The 6,203-nt window shown below is 54.7% G+C and overlaps 1 long non-coding RNA gene across 1 annotated transcript; it reads left to right on the top strand.

Moving 5' to 3' along the window:
• Positions 1-1,246: 1,246 nt before the first annotated feature.
• Positions 1,247-2,025, top strand: LOC111733891. Its single transcript, XR_002778233.1, has 3 exons — positions 1,247-1,485; positions 1,569-1,709; positions 1,842-2,025. It is a non-coding gene; the product is annotated as an uncharacterized LOC111733891 (long non-coding RNA).
• Positions 2,026-6,203: the final 4,178 nt, after the last annotated feature.

Genomic DNA, 6,203 nt, shown 5'->3' on the forward strand with positions numbered 1-6,203 from the left:
TTTGGATGTTTCTCCGAAGGTGTTTTTTGAACGACCTCAGCATCAATGGGCGGACTTTGTGTAAAGCGGATAAGCCTCCGCGAGGTGGGCCGCATCCAATCAGTCGACGGTCTTACTGGAACACAGACCGACGCCCCGAGCCAGAGGGAATTCTGCCGGCGACGGCACCCCACCTGCAGGTAGGGACGCTTTCATTCCTTCCTTTCCAGTTCCCGTGCCTTTTCTTTCTTTCTCCTGCCGCGGTGTGGTGGCCGGAACTTCCACGAGCACGCTGAATGAAGTGACAACGAGCTCCTGACCTTCGACCTTCTCGGGAGGGTGTGCAGCCGCCCCCCGCCGGGCATGACGTTCCCCTCCGTGTTCTCGCAGATGCTTCTCATCATCTAGTTCGCTTTTTATTTCCAGATCTTGCCTTAGTCGGAGCTTTTCATGTCCATATTTTCGTGATTTCGATGTATGTTTTCCTGGTATTGTCTTTGAAAGCTTCGTTTTCAAACAGTAGGTTACGGCGCCGATGCACTTTGTGGTCGTCTTTCTGGCGTGTTTTCCTCGTCTGCTCCTTCTGAAGATCGAATTCTCAATCCCAGGGAGGAAGGAGTGGGCAGGGGGCTGCCACATCTGTCGCGGGCGTCTGGAACCACCTGGAAAGTAGTTCTGGTCTGGACGCCACATTTAAGTCACCGAATGATTCATGAAATTTCATTGCTTAGTCCATTTATGCTAAGGCCACTGAACTGCGCACGGAATTCGAAGACGAGGCCCGACGAGGTTCTCACAATAACGCCTTTCGACACCTGTAGAGACGTGAGTGCGTGAGAACCGCGAGGCCTGGCGTGGGCCTGGCCGCCTCCCCGCGTTTGGGGCGACACCTTGCGCGTGGTGTCGCTCCACGGATAGCGTGGCATAGATGGACAACGTCGGGGACGAATTGAAATATGAATTCTTTATTTTAAGAAAGCCACAGCCGTATCAAGCAAAAATACCATCCCTGGAGCTTTTGTTGTGACAAGGCCCTGCCCCGGGCCCCGTGGGAAATCAGAACAGTGCGCATCCTGAAGTCTGTCCTCGAACTTATCACGTTTGAGGAAACAGATTCGTTTTGATTGTCGTTCCCTGGGGTGGCCCGGGCGGTGGCTTTGGGATGCGCGGCCACCTGCGCCGGGCGTCTGCTGGGTCGATGCGGGACGCGGGAGCGGGGGTGGCGTCGGGGAAGATGCTCGGGGCGCGGGGAGCGGGGTACCCCGCTGTCACTCACCCGCACGCGGCGCTCAGCGCCTGCGTGGCATCGGGGACCCCGCCCACGACTGCGCCCGGCGACGAGCCGCGGCTGCATAATGAAGTCCACCCGGCCACGGACGCCAGGGTCAGCCGGGCCCAGCGTCTGTCTGTCCAGAGGCCTCTCGTGTCTCTGCGAGCAACGTGTTCCACTTACTTCAAAAAAGAAGAACAAGCCAGTCGAAGGTGACAATCGTACCTCCAAACCAGGTGACCGTTCCGTTCACTTGATGGACGAGAATTTTCAGATGTCATATGGTCGACCCCTCATTTTCTTACGTTTTTCCCTAAAGGCAGAACATTCCTTTCGTGTATGATTTTGTCCGTCACTGTGCACGAAGATGAGTGACAGCTGAGCCTGATGAAGTCATCGCCGGCCACGCTCCCGAGAACCCGGCCGAACAGCGCTGCCGGTGGAGACACTTGAATGGAAGGTGAGCATGGCCGACCCCGTGTCCCCGTCTGTGAGAGCCGGACCCCCAGCGACGTCACCCGCGTGCCCAACGTGCCTCGACGTTCGCGAAATTCTGTGATGTATTTACGATCTGACTTGCATCTCGTCGCAGGAGTTGTGCGCGTTGCCCGTGGACGTGGGACCTCTCCCCGCCCTGCTCTGAAGCGTCCTCACGTAAGCGCAGGGGACGACATGTCCGTCGCGTCCTCCCATCCGCGGGCTCGCGTCCTTCCATCGACCCAGGTTTCCTGCGGTTCCCTTCAGCACCGTGTCGTGGCGGTCGGTGTGCAAGTCTCCCCCCTCCTTGGTTAAACTCCTCCCCAGGCGGCCGTGAGGAGCACGTTTCGTCGCCCAGGAGCAGACACGTCAGCGTCCCTCTCTGTCACAGCCCAGAGACACCCTCGCTGCTTCCAGCCGTCCGATGTGATCGCCGAACGAAAGCGCCCCGGAGCCGAGGGCAAGAACCAAGGACGAGAACCAAGGACACCGGGCACAACTTCAGGGCACTGCCGCTCAGTTCCGCACTTAGCCGTGGGACGACTGTGCTCAGTCTGAGGGACAGAGAGCTGGGCCGTTCGCAGTCCACCAGCCGGGGGCAGAGCCCCGGATCCCCGCGCCTTTGCCAACGCCCGTTATTTACAGGTTTTCATTATTGTTACCGGGAGCAGAGCCCCGGATCCCCGCGCCTTTGCCAACGCTCGTTATTTACAGGTTTTCATTATTGTTGTTGTTGTTATTATTATTATTATTATGATTCCCTGCACCTTTGTCAACAGTTGTTATTTACAGGTTTTCATTATGATGATGATGATGATGATGATGATGATGATTCCCTGCACCTTTGCCAACGCTCGTTATTTACAGGTTTTCATTATTATTATTATCATCATCATCATCATCATCATCATCATCATCTAAGTGGATGTGAAGTGGTAATTCAATGTATTTTTTTCTTATTGTAAAATATGCATCGTGAAAAAATGACCATTTTAACCCTTTTCCACTGTAATTCTGTGGCGTTGAGCACACGTGGCTGTGCGGCCGCCCCCGCCATCTGCCACAGGTCTCTGTCATCCTCCCCAGCGGGAATGGTCCCCTCCCCCTCCCCCAGCCCCTGACACCCAACCTTCTACTTTCTGCCTCCACGAACGCGATTACCCTGCGTACCTCGCGCAAGTGGAAGCACGTACTCTTCGTCCTTCTGCGACTGGCTCATGTCACTGAGCATAACGTCCTCCGGGTTCGTACATAGTGTAGCCCGTGTCAGAATTGTCCCGCTTTTTAAGATTGGGTCACATTCCATCGTGTGTGCGTGCGTACGCGTGTACATACCACACGTCATCCACTCATCTGTGGTTGGACGTCAGTCGTTTCTGCCTTGTGGCTGTTGTGATCGGTGCCGCTATGAATGACATGGGAGTGCCGACTTCTCTTTGAGTCCTCGCTCTCGATCCTTGGGGCACATATACTCAGAAGTGGGACTGCCGCATCCTACGGATGATATGACAATTCGATGTGGAATTTTCTGAGGCACCTCCGTACTGCTTTCCATAGCGGCTGCACCAACTCTCATTCCCACCAGCCGTGGACGAGGGGTTCGGTTTCTCCATATCCTCGCCGACATTTCCCTTTTGTGTTTTTTGTGTTTTTTGTGTGTTTTGGCTAATAGCCGTCCTAACGAACGCCAAGTGGTATCACACTGTGGTTTTGATTGTCTTCTCTAGGCAGTGACGGTGAGCATCTTAGCATCTGCTTATTGGTCATTTGCGTATCTTTGGAGAAACGTCTCTTCAAGTCGTTGGCTCATTTTCAGATCGGGTGGTTTGCCGTTTTGTTTTTCAGTTATCGGAGCTCTTGATATATTCTGGATATTAAATCCTTGTCATATATACAATTTGCAAATACTTCCTCATCTTTTGTGGCTTGCCTTTTCACTCTCTTGATAATATCTTTTGATGTATAAAAAGTTTTTAATTTTGATGAAGTACAGTTTACCTGTTTTTTCTTTTCGATAGGAATTGCTCTGAATCTGCAACTTCGGGTGTTTCCATGTTAACATAGTCTTCCTACCCGTGAACGTGGTGTCTTTCCATTTTTTTAAGTCTTGGAATTGTTTTATTAACTTCCCTTCCGGATTGTTCGATACACTAATGTCTGTGTATCGATCTTGTATCGTCCAAAGTTGCTGAACTTGTTGCCTCCAGTGGCTTTTTTGTGGAATCCCTGGGATTTGTATAGATGCAGGACGTATCCTCTGCAAACAGAGATGGTTCTGGTTGTTCATTTCCAGTCTGGATGCTCTCTGCCCACCTCGTCTAACCGCTCCGGGTAGAATTTCTAGTTCATGTTTCATTCCTGATCTTGGGGAAAAGCTTTTAGTCCTTCACCACTGAGTCTGATGTTAGCTGTGCTTGTTCTTAAATGCCCTTTATTATATTGAGGAAGTTAAAAGCGGGGGGATCTTTAAAATGCTTTCTGTGGAAATCCTCGGAGGCCTAGAATGACGGTCGGATTCTCCAGGGGCGGCTGGCTATCGCCTTTGCCAGCTCCTCGTGGCCTGAGCAATGCAGGATGACCCTAATCTAAATTTAGGGTTTGGGGTTTCTGGCCATCGGCGACCAGAGGACAGGCAGGGTTATTCCCTTAGTCCTGGGGTACAGCCATCTGGGGTTCCATCACAAACGGGACTGGTGTACTGGGTCCCCAGCCTTCAAGACTCATTTTTCTAACCCAGTGTGGCTGCCGGAGTCAGAAATGCAGATGCCCAGGGTGGACGCTGCCGGGGGCGGCTCCGTCCCTACTGGATTCTGCCTCCTCTGGGGTCTGGGCCCCGTGTTCCCTCATCGTCTCCAAAGTTCTTTGACATTTCTAAGAAGATACTTCAGGAATATTTCATCTGGCCTCTTAGCTGCCTGCGGCGGAACGTGCGACCTGCTGTTCTCGGAAGTGGGGTTCACTGCTCATTAGTGTTTTCCCAGAGGTGGAGAGGTGCAGACCCTTACGGACGGCTCCAAGGGACAGATTTAGTTCTCGTCCCCCATGGAGAGGGACACGCTGAACCGGGGTCACCCTAAGTGAGGCCTCCGCGGGGCCCAGCTCCCTGCGCGCGGCAGGCCTGCACCTGCCTTTCCGAAACGGCTCAGCTGCGTCCCCGTGCTTTGCAGAGGCGCGGTGGCCCACTCCGTCAGTCTCATCTGCTCAGGGGGAAGGAAGAGTTGGCATCGGTTTGTCCCAGGGGGCTCCGAGCATCCCCCATAACCCTAGGAGACGTGTACAAGCCTTTTATAAAGAAAAACTCTGAAGAGCAAAGAGGGTCACGCGTTGTCCGGGCAGAGCCGCGGCTAAGCCAACCCCTCCCTGCCTCCGTCTGTCCCTCCTTCCCGCCATCCTCCCATCCGTCCCCATCCGTCCCCATCCGTCCCCATCCGTCCCCATCCGTCCTCCCTCTCCTTTGTGATTCGCTTTCATGAAGCCGACACACTTTATACTTCCAAATCCCAACTGTTTATCTATGTAACTGCAGCTACTGCGTTGAATACAATACCATTTTAAAATTCTTTAAAGTACGGAATTGATTTTTAAAACAGCAACGCGATTTTAATTCCTGGGTTGGTCTCTCCCTCTTCCCCCAAACCCAGTGTCACAGAGAAGGCAGGGTGCTCCCCCAGCCCCCTGCACCGGGTCCCTGCCCTGCCGCCCGCATGGAAGGAGCCGATCCACACGTGTCCGGAAGCACGTGGAGCGTGCAAACGGGGGTCGCTGGAGGTTTCTCTCTAACGTTCAGTGCCCCCTCCCGCACCCACGGAGTGTCGGCTCGCACCCCTGTGTTTTCAGTCCCCATCTAATTCATGAGCGACACCACCCGGACGTCTCCCCAGTCCATCCAGTTCTGGATACCTCCTCCATCTCTGCCTTGATCCCAAACGCTGTCACCTCTGGCCAGGATGACAGCAGCGGAACCTGAACCCTACATTCGCTTGGGCGCCCCTCAACCCCTGTTCCGTGTGTAGTCAGGATCCCCCTCCCCACCCCCCAAAGCTCCCTTTCTGCCTTTGGCAGCAGAGAGGACCCTGCGCCACACTGGGCCTGTTTGCAGCCGGCCTCGGGGCGATCATCAGAGGGCCACCGGCCCCTCGGTGAGACCGGCCGCTCCGCGGGCGAGAGGCTCGTCCGGTTTCGCTCACCCTCGGGGCCCCGGCGTCGTTCACGTGGTTTTGAATGCCGCGCGATGCCGGCACACCGCCCGCGATTGGTTTATTTGTCACGCGTGTTGCCTGCTTTTCTCTTTGGACCGAGGCAGGGGCTTGACTGTTGTGATCACCGACGTGCAGAGAGCCCGGTCCTTACAGAGCCCTTCGCGAACTTTCGCTGGACGTGTGAATAAATGAGCGCACGAGCGAGGTGGCCGCGGTGGGCCCCTAGCTCCCGGCCTCGGGCATGTCGCTTCGGCAGCGTTCCAGGCCTCCCATCGTGC

The sequence above is a fragment of the Pteropus vampyrus genome, unplaced genomic scaffold (genome assembly GCF_000151845.1).
Source record: "Pteropus vampyrus isolate Shadow unplaced genomic scaffold, Pvam_2.0 Scaffold676, whole genome shotgun sequence".
Classification (NCBI taxonomy): domain Eukaryota; kingdom Metazoa; phylum Chordata; class Mammalia; order Chiroptera; family Pteropodidae; genus Pteropus; species Pteropus vampyrus.